At 46.3% G+C, this 17,817-nt stretch overlaps 1 protein-coding gene across 5 annotated transcripts in view; it reads left to right on the forward strand.

The window, feature by feature from the left end:
- Positions 1-17,817, forward strand: part of OSBP2 (oxysterol binding protein 2) — a 165,239-nt gene that overhangs the window by 16,203 nt on the left and 131,219 nt on the right. The gene's annotated exons all lie outside the window — the stretch shown is intronic.

The raw sequence follows: 17,817 nt of genomic DNA on the forward strand, positions 1-17,817 counted from the left end.
AGCAAGTCTTACCTTTGGGTCAGTCTGTGGCCTCCCCACCCTCATTTTAATTTGAAGCAAGTCCCAGACATCTTTAACCTAATTTTAATAATTAAGTTAAAAAATAATTTTAATAATAATCAATATTTATAAATATTTCAGTATGTATCTCTATAGAGATGAAGGTTTTTAAAAAAGCAGAATCAAAATGGCATTAATATGCCTAAAAGTTTAGTAACGATTCTTTAATATTATCAAATATCTAGTCAATATTAAAATTTCCCCATTGATTTAAAATCATTTTTACAGTTTCTAGAAATCAGGATCCAGATAAGGTCCATTTATTGCAATTGTTGATATTTATCCTCAGATTTTTTTTTTTTAAGATTTTATTTATTTATTTGACAGAGATAGAGACAGCCAGCGAGAGAGGGAACACAAGCAGGGGGAGCAGGAGAGGAAGAAGCAGGCTCATAGCGGAGGAGCCTGACGTGGGGCTCGATCCCACAACGCCGGGATCACGCCCTGAGCCGAAGGCAGATGATTAACCGCTGTACCACCCAGGCGCCCCCTCAGATTTTTTTTTTTAAGATTATATTTATTTGCCAGAGAGAGAGCACAAGTGGGGAGAGCGGCAGAGGGAGAAGCAGGGTCCCTGCTGAGCAGGGAGCCCAATGAAGGACTGGATCCCAGGAGCCTGAGCCGAAGGCAGACTCTTAACTGACTGAGCCACCCAGGAGTCCCCTCCCCAGATTTTTTAAATAAACTGTTTGTTTTGAAATAATTTCAAACTTAGAGGAAAATTTCAAGAATAGCTCAAATATCTCCTACATACCCATCCCTCAGATCCCCCAATTGTTACGATGCTCCATTTACCTTGTCATTCTCTATGTTATATTTTATATAATATTTCTTACGATTTTAAGAGTAAGTTTCAGACATGATGCCTATTACCACTTAACACTTCAGCGTGTATTCCTTAAAACAAGGGCATTCCCCTATATCCACAGTGTAAACATTGATACGACGCTGTCATCTAATCCATGGACCCCATCCAGATTTTACCAGTTGTCCCAATAATGTCCTTTAGAGGTACAAGAGCCGATCCTGGGTCACTGATTACATTTGGTTGTCTTGTTACTGTTTCAGTCTGGAACAGTTCTTCCATTTTTTCTTGTCTTTCGTGACCTGGACATTTTTGGTAAATACATGTCAGTTGCTTTGTAGAATGTGCCTCAATTTGGGATTGCCTAGTGTTCTCTTGTGCTTAGAATCAGGTCCTGCGCTTGTGGCAGGAATACCACAGGATACACTGCTGTGTCCTTCACAGGGCATCATCTCAGGAGGCATGCCATGTTGATTTGTGCTCCTATGAGTGACGTAACTTTTATCATCTGTTTAAGATGGTGTTTGCCAAATCTCTCCACTGTAGAGTTAACTTAGAGTTATTAATTACTAAGTAATTGCTCAGAACCAACTAATAAGTAATCAGAAATAAACAATTAATTGGAATTGTCAGCAGTTAATTAGAATCAATAAGTAATTGATTAGAATTAAATTATAATTTAGTTACTTGGAATAATGAATTAGAACTAGAATATAATTAATATAATAATTAATGTATAATTAATTAGAATTAATTAGAATGTATTTTTACGGGGAGACACTTTGAGGCTAGGTAAAACACTGTTCTTTAACAAATCCCACTAGTTTTTAGTACCTTTTGGTTATTCTTGGATGAATCAAATAAGTTATTCTTTTTTTTTTTTTAAGATTTTATTTATTTATTTGACAGAGGGAGAGACAGCTAGCGAGAGAGGGAACACAAGCAGGGGGAGTGGGAGAGGAAGAAGCAGGCTCCCAGCAGAGGAGCCTGATGTGGGGCTCGATCCCAGAACGCAGGGATCACGCCCTGAGCCAAAGGCAGACGCTTAACCGCTGTGCCACCTAGGCGCCCCCAAATAAGTTATTCTTTTGATAGCTGCCAGTTGGCAGTTTTTCTTACAACACCATTCTTTACATGTTTGTTAGAAGGCATTTACTAGAAGAAGCAGCTTTCTTCTTACTTATGTGTTCATATCAATATGACCTCATGGAGTTTTGTTTCATCCAGTGGGTTATTATCAGTAACTCTCATTTATATTAATACTCAAACTTTCCCAGCTTTCGGTAGGAGGAGTCTTTTAAAACTGGCTCCTGTGTCCTTTTGACATTACCCATCACTCTGACCATTTCCTTACTTTTGGCACAACAAAATATTCCTGGTTTATCTTGTACTGGAATGTGCATTTCTCTTATGAACCCCAGTCCCTTTTAGCAGAAAATTTAGAAGCCAAATTCTGGATCCTGGCTGTGCTCACTGTCATTGGGACGTCATTGCTTCTAGGCTCTCTCTATGGGTAGAGATAGTTTTTTCTCACCTTCCCTTTCCATATTTCCAACTTCAGACTCTGGCAATAAGAGCTCTGGCTCCCACTATTTTCAATGTAGTTACGTATTTGCTCAATTTCCCGTATGAAACTACTCTCTCAGCCATGCTGACCAAATCCTGTCTGTTCCTTCACACCCAGTCATACTTGTTGAATTTTCTTTAAGGATTTTATTTATATATTTGTGAGAAAGAGAGAGGGCATGCGAGCGCACAAGCAGGGGGAGAGCAGGCAGAGGGAGAGCAGGTTCCCCAATGAGCAAGGAGCCCGATGCGGGACTTGATCCCAGGACCTAGGCGTCCCAACTCGCTGAATTTTCTTGACCTTAGTGTTGCTGATCTTGCTGGTGATGCCAGCCAAACCTCTCTGCCTCAGGGTCTGGCTGCCCCGATGCTGCTGGTAGTTCTGTCTGAATCCCCGTGGCTGAGCACAGCCTGGGAAGGGGGAAGGAGCTCCCCAGTCTCTTTTGATTTATAGGTTCTCCTTCTCTCTTTTTTCCCCCTTTGCAATTTATTGGCTGAAGAATCTAGGTCAGGAGCGCCTGGGTGGCTCAGTCGGTTAAGCATCTGCTTTTGGCTCACGTCGTGATCCCAGAGTCCTGGGATGGAGCCCCGCATCAGGCTCTCTGCTCAGCAGGGAGCCTGCTTCTCCCTCTGCCTGCTGCTCCCTGCTTGTGCTCTCTCTCTCTGACAAATAAATAAATAAAATCTTAAAAAAAAGGAAACTAGGTAATTTGTTCTGTAGTTTGCCACAGACAGGATTTTGCTGATTGCATCTCCATAACGTTGCTTATGATACTCTTCGATCTCCTTTGTTTCCTGTAAACTGATAGCTGGAGACTCAGAGTAAGAGTCAATTACATTGGCAAAATGATTCATGGCTATATTGAAAGGGCATGCATGTTGTCTGGTTCTTTCTCTCTCTCTCTCTCTCTCTCTCTCTCTCTCTCTCTCTCTTTCTCTCTCTCTCTCTCTTTCACACACACACACACACACACGCACCAGCGCTATTGTGGACAATTTCCTAGACCCATTAGTTCACTACAGGTTGCAAAATGATGATATTCTATCATTCGTTTTGTAGTTATTAGAAGAAATATTTCTATAAAGAGAAACTTCGCCTCATCTAACTATTTGGCTACCTGATAGTTTTGCTAATATGCAAGTGGTAGGAAAATACTCCACACTTTCCTTTATTCACCAGTTATCAGATAAATGAGTTGGACTTCTAGCTTCTCTGCAGGGTGACTAATGACTTATTTTTTCATATCATTATGAACTTCTTGACTTGATGCCTTTCAGTGTATTGCAATTGTTGTTCTTCTCATCTTTGAGATATGATTCACATACTGTGCAAATCATCCATTTAAAGTATACAACTTAATGATTTTTAATGTATTCACAGATATGTGCAACCACCACAATTTTAGAACATTTTCATTACCTCCAAAACAAACCCCATACCCTTGAGCCATCGCTACTCTGCCCATCCCTCCGCCCCCAAATCTTCCCCCAGCCCTAAGCAACCACTCATATACTTCCTGCCTCTATGTATTTCCTTATCATGGACTTTCACATGGATGGAACCATACAGTGTGTTGACTTTTGTGACTGGCTTCTGTCACTTAGCTTAGCATTCAAGGTTCATCCAGGTTGTAGCCTAGACCAGTACTTTGTTCCTTTTTATGGCTAAATAATATTCCATTGTATGACCACGATTCCATTGTATCATATGCCAGTTTTTTGTTGTTCATTCATCTACTGATGGATATTGGGTTATTTCCACCTTCTATGTGGAATGCTGTTGTAAAAGTTTGTGTACAAGTTTTTGTGTGGACATGTGTTTTCATTTCTCTTGGTTTATATATCTGGGAGTGGAATTGCTGGGTCATAGGATAACTGTATTTATTTATTTATTTTTAAAGATTTTATTTATTTATTCGACAGAGATAGAGACAGCCAGCAAGAGAGGGAACACAAGCAGGGGGAGTGGGAGAGGAAGAAGCAGGTTCATAGCGGAGGAGCCCGATGTGGGGCTCGATCCCATCACGCCGGGATCACGCCCTGAGCCGAAGGCAGACGCTTAACCGCTGTGCCACCCAGGCGCCCCGGATAACTGTATTTAATTCTACAGTGTTTTTGAGTATATCTCTCTGGATAACTTTTTTAGTGGTTTCTCCATATATTGCATTATATATACATGACTTATCACATCTGCTGGTGTCGTTTAACCGGTTTCAACGAAATATAGAAACTTTACTTCCCTGGAAGTTCCTTTACCTGCCCCCATTTATAGTATGGTCTACTCTTAAACTTTCTTCTGTATACATGTAGAAACACATCATACAGTGTTTAAAATTTTGCTTCAACCATCCAACATAATTCAGAAAACTCAAGAGAAGAAACAGCTATTGTCTTAACCCATATTTTTGTTTATCATGTTCTTTCTTCCTGATGTTCTAAGATTCTTTCTTTTTATCGTTTCCTTTCTTTTTAGAGAAACTTTCTTTTGCCATTCTTTTAGGGTAGGTCTGCTGGTGACAAATTCTCTTTGTTTTCCTTCATTTCGGAATGTCCTTCCTTTTCTGTCATTCCTAGGGGATATTGTCACTGGATTCTGGGTTGACAGCTCTTTCCTTTCAGCCGTTGGAAAATGTTGTGCCACTTTATATATCAAACTTCATCCTAAGAGCAGGGGTCGGGGAGATTCTTTCATGGCAGAGGAGGTGGCAATGGCTAGTTCTCAAGGGTGGGAGAGGTAGCAGAGCCAGGGAACAGCAACATCCGGTGCCCAGCTGCCCGCGTCTCTCCAGGACGTGACGTTGGACCAGGGATCTGGCTGCCCAGCCTGCCTCGTTCTGTCCCCCCTCTGCGAGCCCTGTCGTTCTGCCTTTCCAGGGATCCTATGAGCTCCTGAAGCTCCTTCTAGTAAAGACCTCCTTTTTTTTTTTTAAGATTTTATTTATTTATTTGACAGAGAGAGAGAGACAGCCAGTGAGACAGGGAACACAGCAGGGGGAGTGGGAGAGGAAGAAGTAGGCTCCCAGCGGTGAAGCCTGATGTGGGGCTCGATCCCAGAACGCCAGGATCACGCCCTGAGCCGAAGGCAGACGCTTAACGACTGAGCCACCCAGGCGCCCCAAGACCTCCTTTTTTGCTTAAAATATCTGGAGCTGGGTTTCCGTTGTTCTTGACTAAGAACCTGCCAGTCCAGGTGGGCAGCGGCCACCGAAGGGACGTCAGAGGGCAGACAGGACAGTGAAGAAGGTCGTACAAGAGACACAAGCAGGAGAAACCGTAGATTCCTACTCAGGAAGAGTCGATAAGTCTTATTCAAGAGCAAGGACTTTGTCCTGAAGGAAGAGGAGAGTCTTTGAAGGGTTTAACGCAGCATAGTGACAGATTCAGAATGAAGTTTCGGAGAAAGGTACCACAAGAGTGGGCTGGCAGGGGCACAGTGGAGGCTGATGGAGGGACTGTGGGTGTGTCTGGGTGAGAGATGCCCGTGGCCCAGTGCGGGACTGAGGGACAGCTGCAGCGAAGGGGGTGGGTTTGAGGGAGCGTGAGGAGGCATGCTGGAGAGGACTTGGAATTCTGCTCAGTGAAGTCCGGGGGTGAGGCTTTTGCCTGACCCACCTCACAGTTTAAAAGCGTAATGACTTGGAAAATGTCGTGGCTTGTCGTTATTGCATTGGCAGCGAAAGTGGTACGTTCATCCATTTTCTACCTGATGGGACATTTTAGTCTAAATTCGACATCTAAAGCCTTTGTCTAATATTCTTTGACAGGCTTTCCACTTAAGAATCTTAGGAACTGGGGCACCCGGGTGGCTCAGTCGGTTAAGCATCGGCCTTTGGCTCAGGTCATGATCTCAGGGTCCTAGGATTGAGCCCCACATCGGGCTGTCTGCTCAGTGGTGAGTCTGCTTCTCCCTCTCTCTCTCCCTCTGTGATCTCCCTGGCTCTCACTCTCCCTCAAATAAATAAATAAAATCTTAAAAAAAGGGGGGTGCCTGGGTGGTGCAGTCGTTAAGTGTCTGCCTTCGGCTCAGGGTGTGATCCCAGCGTTCTGGGATCGAGCCCCACATCAGGCTCCTCCTCTGGGAGTCTGCTTCTTCCTCTCCCACTCCCCCTGCTTGTGTTCCCTCTCTTGCTGGCTATCTCTCTATATCAAATTAATAAATAAAATCTTTTAAAAAAATCTTAAAAAAAAAAAGAATCCTAGGAACCACTTTAGCCATTGCTAGGTGGTATGTGATATTCTGACATTTTGCTGGAACCACAAAAAAGGTTTAGTGGATTTTCAGGGAGTGTGGTGGAAGAGTGGGGTGCTGTTTTCCTGCTGTTGCACCTTAACCGTGTGAGGCTGGCAGAGCTTCGGGGGCAGCTGGGGCTGGGTCGTCTCCCTGGGCTTGTTCCCCTGCTTGTGTAACACTCATGCGTCGGGGCGCCTGGGTGGCACAGCGGTTAAGTGTCTGCCTTCGGCTCAGGGCGTGATCCCGGCGTTCTGGGATTGAGCCCCACATCAGGTTCCTCCGCTATGAGCCTGCTTCTTCCTCTCCCACTCCCCCTGCTTGTGGTCCCTCTCTCGCTGGCTGTCTCTGTCAAATAAATAAATAAAATCTTTAAAAACAAAACAAAACAAAACAAAAAAAACCACTCATGCGTCAATTCACGCAGCTAGCCCACCATCTCTGAGCTCTCAGCACATGTCAGCTCTGAGCTGGGCGGGGATGAGGGAGGCCAGTTCTGTGTCTCGTGGAATTTACGTTCTCATTTGCAAGCGGCAAATACAAGCAATGACCAGATAAAGCATTTTGTGGATGGATACCGCAGGATTCTCCGTGGAAAGAGCTCTGTGCTGGTGGCAGTTCCAGCCTGGCTTTATCGTTTTCCAGTTTTATGGACAAGGGTGCATGATTTATCTTTTCCTGGCCTCCTCCCCTTTCTTGGCTGTAAAATGAGGCAAATTCCCTCCTGCAGGTGCCTGCCATTTGGAATATACTGGGTAGATATTTGCTAAACAAATCAATGTCTACTTTGCCCACTTTGTGGGTTCTTGGGAGGATTAAAGGAATCATGGTTGTGACAGTCTCCCATGGGAAGTGAAGTACTGTCTAGATGTAAGTTGTACGGGTAAGTGTGTGGCCTTTCAAAATTACTGTCGCCCTCCATTTGTGTAAACGTGCAGTGATGTGAGTTTCAGTAACTGGAGAATGGCTCCCAAGTCTCCGTTTTTATTTTAAAAATTACATTAGAAATGTCCTTCCTGTAGAGTTTGTAGCAGCATTTATTTAACATTTCCCAAGGGAAGTTTTAAATGGAAAAGAATGAGGCCAGAAGCAAAGCGAAACAGTGTCAGGTCTCGTGGTGACAGTCTCATCTACGCAGGAGATGCTTCTGTTTGGCCGTTTCTGACAGCTGTCATATTGGGCATTCTCTGGATGGCGCTATTTAACCATCTTTGATGACTACTGAGAGTAGAAATGAAACTTGGGGGACAAGTCCGTGCACCCTGTGGGTAAGAGGCAGGGCTGCAGGTGGGTGGGTGGGCCTGCCTCTGGGACCTGCAGTCAGCTGCCTACAAAGCCAAGCGTCTCAGCCTCTGCATCTGGAAAGGGAGGTCACAGTCCTGCCTTTCCTATCGCATCCCAAGTGGCTAATCCATGTGAGACACTTCTAAGGCACGCCCTGGGATGTGGTCATTAGAACGAATAAGCTGAGCTTTGTTATTAGACCTGGAAGGGTCCTAACAGCATCCCTGTGGCCTGAGAGGTAGGAGATCTGAAATGCACTGTTTCTCCTGCCTGTGTCTCTCGTACGACCTTCTTCACTGTTCTGTCTGCCCTCTGACGTCCCTTCGGTGGCTGCTGCCGCCCCCCCCCCCAGGAGGGTGTCTCACTGTGTCCCCTCCGGTCATTGCTCCCCAAGGGGACCTGCTGCCTTGACTTCTTGCCCCAGAGCTGAGTTTTGCCTGTTACTGTCCTTTCTCTAAGTAGACTCACACAATACGTTTTCTTTGTGTCTGGCTTCTGCTCAGCATTTGATTTGTGAGGTTTTCCCAGGCTGCTTGTGTAGTTCTCGCACATTTATTCTCAGTGCCGCGGCTACCCCACCACTTGCATAAGCCACTATCCGCGTGGCCATTCTAGCAAGGATGGACACGCGGGCTGGTGCAGTTTGGACCTTTTAGGAAGCGTGTGGCAGACGTTCCGGTACATGTCTTTGATAACCACATGTGTACGTACACCCCTAACGGCGAAGTCCAGGAGTGGAACTGCTGGGTCATGGTGCACACGTATGTTTGCTGATCACCGATGAGGTTGAGCACTTTTTCATATGTTCGTTAGCCATTTGGAGATCCTCTTTTTTGAAGTATCTGCTCACATCTTTTTGCCTATTTTTAAATTGGGTTGTTGGCTATACATTTTGCATCTCTAGACCCAGATTTTAAAACCTTTGCAAAACCAACCCCCCCCCCAAAAAAAAGCCCTCTGCAAACATGGGATTGGCCTGTGCGTGCCTTGGTTGCCAGAGATCCCAAACAGCACACGTCAAACCTTATTTGAAGTCACGGGTGTTCACTCTGAGATGACGCAGCCTCTGGGAAGGTGCCTCGGCCAGGACACAGCTGCGCGTACCAGAAATGACTCTGGCTAGTGTCGGGTGAGGTGGCTTCCTAGTCCCTGGGAGGGCGGGAGCAGCAGCTGCAAGCTGAAAGTCAGAAGCATCGCGAGTCCCCAGACTCTCACTAGCTAGGCTGGGAGGCGACCGATGCTGCCGTGGGGAGCCACGGAATCCGGAAGCTGATGGCTCCAAATGCCCGCTCCCTCTGTCACAGCTCCTGCCACCACAACGGATCACTTTCCTTCTGCTCACTTCCCTCCTTAACTTGCTTCTACATTTAAGTCTCGTGTTAATGCACGTCCTTGGTGGAATCTGAATCCTTGGAATCTTCGCTGAAGGCCATGCTGGGAGCTCCAGCCTCAGTGGAATAGGACAAAGGGAAAGCTCTGGGCTGCGATGGGTAGTTCTGGGGCAGGGCTGCTCTAGGAACAAGAGGGCCATATGGCTGTGTGGTGACTGAAGGTTCTAGGTGGGGCCTGTATGGAAGGGCGAATGCAGCTCCGTGGTTGATAGGTAGAAAGAAACCAGCTCAGCTGCATGGGAGCTTCTAAAGGCCATTCCTGCATTCATCTGTTCAAACATCAGGTGTCGTGTCCTAGGGATACTGTAAGAAAGCACCATCCACTGGGTGGCTTAAAACAGTAGAAATTAATTTTCTCACCGTTCTGGAGGCTAGAAGTCCACAAGGAAGGGGTTAGCAGAGCTGCGCTCTCTCAGAAGCCTCTAGGGGAGGTTGTGCTCCAGGCCTGGCTAGCTTCCGATGTTTGCCGGTGATCCTTGGTGTTCCTTGGCTTGTAGATGCATCGCTCCCCTCTCTGCTGCCCTGTATCTCTGTGTCTTTCTTCCTCCTCTTAGAAGGACACCAGTCATACTGGATTAGGGCCCACCCTCATGCCCTCATCTTAACCTGATACATATCTTTAAAGACTGTATTTCCAAAGAAGGTCACACTTGCAGGTACCAGGGGTTAGGACTTCGACATGTCTTCCTGGGGGAAAAAGTTGAACTCACAACACCATCGTCAAGCCAGGCCATGTCTGGACCTTCTCCTTTGGCTGCTGTGGGCTTTCCCGGAGCCACCCCCACCCCCACGGCCACTGCTCTGGGTTGGTCTGGCTTTCCGGCTAGTTTTTGACTGGGTAGAGTCCCCTCGTTGTTTGAAATTCTGCTCCAGTACACCTCCTTGATCTCTCTAGGACGGAGAGGGTCATTTTGTCTCCTGAGCTCCCACCACCGGCAACCTGTTCTTCCATTCTGAGTTTGTTTTTAAAGCAAACTTTTTATTGACGATGGCTACGTATGGAACACACAATATCCTGTATATGTGTAACATACATGCAGAAAAGTAGGGAAATTAAAAGGATGCAACTCAGTGAACTTTCGAGAAGTGAATACTCCATTTTGAATTTATTTTTTCTCTGCCTATTAAATAGTAGCTTGCCGTTTACAGGCCTGTCTCTTTCACAAAACGGAATGTAGGCCTGTCTCTTTCACAAAACGGAATGTTCTTTGAGACCAGAAAATGTGTTTTATTTATCTTTATATTTACCCCCTCTCCAGTTTCTAGCACAATTCTATATATAGTGACCCATAGGAAGTACTTGCTGAATTTGGATTTGGAAGATTGGAGTGGAATTTGCCAGTGAATCAGACTCAGCTTGAGCCAGCATTGAATGAGGTCACACACAAGGCTAGGTGCTTTGCTCCAGAGCGGTGCCATTTGTCTGTCTGGGATCTGGATTCAAATTTGCTGCTTGTTAATCTTTTTTCTTGCCTGTGGACATTTTTTTATGACGGTCCTCTCGAAAACATAGCCCGAGGCAAGGATTAAAGAGCTGACACTGCTTTTTATTAAAGATCGACTTATTTACCTTAGAGAGAGAGAGTAGGAAGAGGGACAGAGGGAGAGGGCGAAACAGGATCCCCACTGAGCAGGGAGCCCGATGCCACACTCCATTCCAGGAACCCAGGATCACTCCCTGAGCTGAAGGGAGACGCTTAACCAACTGAGCCACCCAGGCATTCCAAGAGGGGACACTTTGTGTGAGAGATGCAGTTCCTGGGTAGAGACGCAGAAATGGGAAGTGGGAGGATGGGTGTCACATCACAGTGAGCTGCACAGAGACGGAGCAGGTCCGGCACATGGACTTCTCCAGAAGATACGCAAGGAGAAAACATACCTCTGAGCAGTCTGCGGAAGGAAGAGTGCAGAGGGGGAGTTTATCTGCCCCCTTTGATTCCACCTCCTGTTTCCCACTATGGCATTTCATGCAAGTCCAGAAGTGAAGGGACAATTGGGCCGAGACGAGGTACCGACCGAGAGAGACAGAGAAGGAGGTGGTCGAGGGAATCTGAGAAGGTGCACAAGGTTTGTGTCCAATGCGCTCCACACCTTGCGCTCCTCAGGTCCGCTCGTGCCCTCCCATGGTGTCAGCTCTCCTCCTACGATGTGGGGACCTCCATTCTTCTGAGAGAACGAAGACATCTTTACCCCTTCCCTGGGAGGGGAGGTGCAAGTCCCATCAGTGACAGAGTCCCCTTCCTGGTGGCCAGCGGGGGTTGCCTGGAAGACAGAAGCCTTCAAGAAGGCCATGAAACAAGCTCATTTGCCGCTGCTGTGTCTGTCCCCACATTATAATAGATATTTATTATCTTCCTCCGCCACCGCCTGTTCCACACCCTTTCCACTCTCTGATAGCACTTTGGTTGGTCTGTGATGTCTGTCCTGAGGGGTCTGAGTTCCTTGTTGCCTTGCCCATTAATGGCCATTACCAGACATGGAAGTATTAAGAGATTCTCCAGGGAATCCTCTCAACTCCATTCCAGACCTTCCCCTCGCATCCCCGTATGTGCCACTAACCTAACTCTCCGTGGCGGTTAGCATGAGTGAACCGCAGCAGTATTGTCACTCCCTTCTTGGTCTGTTGGTCACTGTCATGAGGAGCAGAAAGTGGCCAGGGAGTAGTGTCAGCTTCCGATTTCAGGGAAGCCTTATTGTGATGTGTTTCCTCTTTGCTTGGAAGTAGAACTTCTAACCCAGCAGAGCCCAGCCGACAGGAAGCACAAACCCTGCAAGGGGTCACTGTGTGTAGTGGTGAGCAGGGCCGCTCCTGGACCCGTCTTCTGTAATTAGACAGGACACAGCACCGGCTATCAGTTGTTAGTTCAAGGCAGATACTTCATCCTGGAGGACAGACCCTCGAGCTCATGATCCATCTGCTCAGTAGATGCCCCAGCTGAGCCTTCAAGAGTGGCCAGTCCACTCCTCCGTCGGGCGGGCTGCTCCTGCGTGACGACAGGGTTTCAGTGAGGTCAGTGGACTCCAGTCAGGAGTCATTCGTTCACTTCCTGGGTTGAAATGGGTGACTTAGTCTGAGGCTGTGTCCTATGAGAATCCAGGCCAGCAGATGAGGATTCAATAACTGTGGGCCGTAGTGCTGCCAAAGGCAACCCCGTTACCAGAAAACACGTGATTCCAGTAAGGAAAAATTGCTCAATCCCGTCTCCCACCCCCACCAAGGTGAACGTGGTCTGATCTCGTTGGTGGCTGTCTTATTCTCCCCAAGGAGTGGGTCACGCCGTGGAGGTTTAGCTTTGGTCCCTCCCGCTGGCAGGTTGGACACTCAGCAAGATGGGCCTTGGTGATGTGGAGTCAAAAAGGTAAAGAAAGGCCAGGGGAAGATGCAAAGTGATGTGAGACTTTAATGGGCTGGCCACCACTTCCCAGCCAACTGCAAGGGTCACAGACATTACTCATGTTCTCTGGGCTCATGGACTTCTCCAGAAGGTTTGTGAGGATAAAACATACTTTGGAAGGGTCCCCTGAGGGGAAAAATGAGGAGAATTTACCTTCCCATCTATTTCCCACTTCCCATTGGTCATTGTCCGGCCATGTGAGGTGCTAACCTTTTTACATTAGTGGGTTGCAAAAATCCAGTCTCTTGATAGCCAATCAGGAAGCCAGATCCCATACTCAGCAACCCTTCCATGTCCAGAAATGGAGGGGTGACTCAGGCAAAATGGGGTGCCAAGAGAGGTAAGGGAAGAGGTGGTGGGGGGACTCTGAGCTGGTGTATAAGGTTTGTACTCAATGCAGGTAGGGTAGTCACTAGTGCTACGTTAACTATTCCTGGCTTCCCAGTTCTGATAGCTGGTAGCGTATTCTCAACTCTGGCAAGGACGCTGGCCATCAGAACTGGATGAATATTATTTGGTTGAGAGTCAGCGTGACCCATTTAGAAGGATGTTAGTTATGGTTAACCTCTCTTACAGTTAAGTTGAAGGCAAGCGTTCCATATTTTGTCTCTACTTGTTCTAAATACTTAAAATATCCACAAAATGTAAAGTAATGCCACAGAACATGTTTCTTTTAAAAACTGGCAGAAGAGAAATGATCACGTGTGCTGGATATGAGCTCTGACATAACTGGCAGGCCCTAGGCCATGGCCTCGTTTGTCTCGAGGCACTGAAGATGCCCAGGGTTCAATGAGAATAGATGGTTCGGGGTTGTTGTACACCTGCAAAGCTCCCCTTCCAGGAAAGGCAGGACAGGAGTTGCCACTGCAGCTTGCAGACCCAAGTCCACGGTGTGCTATGAGTGGGGCTTTAACTTTTCCACCATCTGGGCTGTTGGGTGGCCCTGGAAGGTCGACTCTCACAGGAAGGGTTGCCTCAGCCGGAACTCACAATGGAAGAAACAAAAACTTTTATATACAATATGGATAGGTGCACCACTCCCCCCCAAAAAACAACCTGCATTTTAGGAAATGTCCCCGAATTTTAGACCATTTTGGGACTTAATTTGAAGGCACTGAAATTTTAAAAAGCCGAGTAACAGGACAAAAAAAAAAAATATCTCTTTGGCTACTGGTGGAGAATGGATTGACCACAAAACATTTAAGTGAAAGAAAAAAGAACAGAGTTAAATTCCACGACAAGAAAATGTATTGGACCTTGATGATTTTAATGGACCTTTAATTCCTAAATTCACATGTGCCTCTATATAATTTCTTCCAATAATGCAGAAAAGTAAAACTGAAAAATTAACCTCCTCAAGTCTTTTACTGAAAAGTAGCTCGGGGCGCCTGGGTGGCGCAGTCATTAGGCGTCTGCCTTCGGCTCAGGGCGTGATCCCAGTGTTCTGGGATCGAGCCCCACATCAGGCTCCTCCGCTATGAGCCTGTTTCTTCCTCTCCCACTCCCCCTGCTTGTGTTCCCTCTCTCGCTGGCTGTCTCTCTCTGTCAAATAAATAAATAAAATCTTAAAAAAAAAAAAAAAAGAAAACTAGCTCTACTTACAGAGCTAAGATTAAATTTAGATGTGGATGCTGGGTGACTGGTAAAGTTTATCTGCTATATTTTCATTTGCTGAAATGCTCTTATTACGTTTTCATGTGTGCTTGTTCTTGTTTTGTTTTCACTGGCTTTTGTTTCACAAATTATTGCTCTTTATTGATGTTATTCCTTCATCTTTGAGAATATTAAGCCTATTTATGTTCATTTAAAAATGTTCTAATAGATCCATTTTTTTGTCTGAAGTGATTCATCTGCCGAGCATTTGACTTATTATTATATAATAATAATATAATAATTATATATAATATATATAATTATATTATTTTCTTCGTTAGCATTGATTTTCTTCACAGGTTTTGAATTTCGGTTTTCAGTTTGTCCTGACTGGGAGATTCTCCCTCCCTCCTTGAGCCTTACCCACCACTCTACTCTTCTCTTTCTAGTGATTTTCAAAGTGCCTTCACCTCACTCTGTGTAGAGCCTAGTCCAGAACCAGAAGTTGTGATGGGGGCTTCAGGCTTCGGTCCTTCAGTGACATTGGGAATATCTCTAACCCTGTCACTGAGCCTGAGGGCAAGTGAATTTGGATACAAGATTTCATATCAGCTGTGGTCCTGGGCAGAGTGTGATGGCAATATTAAAAAAAAATTATTTTTAATTTTGAAGTAACTTAGACCGCAGTTTGGAGAATTTCCAGGTTGGTGACTGTGTGGAGATCTGGGGACAGTGGCACGTTCAGAGAACATGGAAACCCCATACCCTTTCCCCATACGTTATCCTATGTATCTCTTCCATCTGGCTATTCCTGAGCTGTTACTTTTATAATAAACTGGTGATCTACTACTAACAAGATGAAAAAGAAAAGAAAAAAACTCAGACTTATAGAAAACTTGCAGGTACAGAGAGTTCTCACATACCCTTCATCTAGCTTCCCCTCGTGTTAACATCTTACCTCAGCAAAGCACAATTGTCAGAAGTGGAAAATTAACATTGTACGATACTATTAACTAAACCGCTGACTTTATTCATATCCACAAGTTTTTCTCTAATGTCTTTTTTAAAAATTTTATAATCTAATCCAGACTCCCACATTGCAGTCAGTGATTTTCTATTTCTATGATCACGTCTATTTTTATTAAGGAAAATCTGTCCCTTTCCCCCCATTTATTTATCCCTTCGACTATTTACTTACATCCGCATGGACTCAGGAGTATTTATTTTAGTCAATGGGTTGTAATCCAGTACCATATCCACTGGGTAACTTCCAGCCCAGCCCTGATACCACACAGTGGCCAGGCTTGCATATCCCATCTCACTCTAGGTACTTCTGTTCCCCATTTTCTATAGGAATTTCTGTAACTCTTGGCCATCCCTTCTCTTGGCATGAGGCCCATGAGGCCCACTGTTTTAGTTTTGAGATAAAAGTCTAAATAATTACCTTTGGTCCCTACACAGTTTTCTAGCTTCATCTTTCTCTCATTCACTCTGTTGTTCTCAGTGCTCCAGCCACATGGAACTTATCCCTATTCTCTGAAAGCTGTAAGCTCCATTTGGCCTCACGGTCTTTGCCTCTTCAGTTCCCTCTGTCTTTTTTTTTTTTTTTTAAGATTTTATTTATTTATTTGACAGAGAGACAGCCAGCGGGAGAGGGAACACAAGCAGGGGGAGTGGGAGAGGAAGAAGCAGGCTCACAGCAGAAGAGCCTGATGTGGGGCTCGATCCCAGAACGCCGGGATCACGCCCTGAGCCGAAGGCAGATGCTTAACCGGTGTGCCACCCAGGCGCCCCAAGTTCCCTCTGTCTTGAACAGTCAGCCCCCCTTCCTTTTTGAGCTGAGCCACATGGCATTTTTGGTTAATTACTAGACTGTTTAACATGTGAACAGGTCTAGTCTAAAAGTGCTTGAATCTCAAAGGGTGAGCTTCCAACAGGCATGCCCAACCTTGCCGGTTTCATAAATTAGAAGTAGTCTCCTTCAAGTGGAAGACGTCAGCACCTATGAGCTGGACCTTTCCTCAGATATAAACTACTTGATCTTCTCTAAGGAATGTAACCAAAGCAGGAGGGAACTGGAAAAGGCGGCCACTGTTCACACGAAAGCTGAATGTTTTACTGAGTGTCAAGTCATTTGACTTTAGAACTGGTAGAAGAGGGGCACCTCAGTGGGTTAAGCATCCTGACTCTTGATTTTGGCTCAGGGCATGATCTCAGGGTTGTGAGACGGAGCCCAGCATTGAGCCCCACGGCCAGCCCCCTTGTTGGGCTCCATGCTCAGCGGCGAGCCTGCTTGAGATTCTCTTCTCCCTTTCCCTCTGCCCCACCCCTGCTCACCTGTGTGTGTGCTCTCTCTCTAAAAATCCATCAGTCAATCTTTAAGAAGATCGAACTGGGAAAAGAATCAAGAGAATAACTAGATGAGGAACAGCTGGGGGAAATGAGGGAGCATCAAAGGGCAGCAGAATTGCCAAAGGAGCTCCTGTCACCGGCAGTGTTACATGCTGACCCATGGCTCTTCCTTTTCCAACACTCTCTGTGGAAGGAAGTTTGGTATGTCATGAGGGTCTGAATTTCCTTTGGGTGTGTGAGGGAGTGAGTTAAGTAGATCCAGTCATGATGGCTGCATCTCCATTTTCAGACATTGGCCACAGCTGGAAATGGCCCATGTTTCAGCCACCTCCGCTTTCCCTTACTTTGGTACCATTAGCTCCACAATCTTTTTTTTTTTTTTTTTTGAAGATTTTATTTATTTGTCAGAGAGAGAGAGCGAGCGCACACACAAGCAGGGGGAGCGGCAGGCAGAGGGAGAAGCAGGCTCCCCACTGAGCAAGGAGCCCGATGCAGGACTCGATCCCAGGACCTTGGGATCACGACCTGAGCAGAAGGCAGATGCTTAACTGAGCCACCTAGGCGACCCTAGCTCCACAATCTTCTAACCAAGAGAGAGTCAGTCCCTGTCATGAGGTCCCACTGTGTTAGGCCAGCCATTGCCTTCTTCTCAGTTGGTGTGGTGGCATCCTGGCTCTGCAGATCTCTGTTCCCAGGTCACTCCTGCCAGGGTGTGCCTCCAAGTTCGTCCCCTGAAGCTCCAGGTCCCTAATCTCATTTTTAAGTGGCAGATTTCCATCCTGCTCCAACGCCGTGGTGCTGAGACTCAGTGGAAGGAGGCTGGGATGGACTTAGAGGTCTAGACTGCAGGACCCTAGACGGTCACTCTTCTCCATCTCCTGGTGTCTGCAAGGGCTCAGCCCCCTGCAGGCATACCCTGCAGTTGGCACTGATGCAGGCCTCCTCCCTCTGCCATCTCCCCGCTGAGCACCCCTCAGCCAAGCCCCTTCCGGTCAGTCCCGTCAGGCATCATCTCCCAGCTCTGACTCCAGGGTCTCTCCCAGCTCGAAGGGTCTGAGATTCTGAGGACTTGCCTTGAGGCTTTCTTCAGTCTAGAGCTATTGAGTTCGGGAGCCTCACCCCATACCTTCTCTTGCATCCTAC

The sequence above is a fragment of the Ursus americanus genome, chromosome 30 (genome assembly GCF_024610735.1).
Source record: "Ursus americanus isolate L20-20 chromosome 30, mUrsAme1.1.p, whole genome shotgun sequence".
NCBI classification, from domain to species: domain Eukaryota; kingdom Metazoa; phylum Chordata; class Mammalia; order Carnivora; family Ursidae; genus Ursus; species Ursus americanus.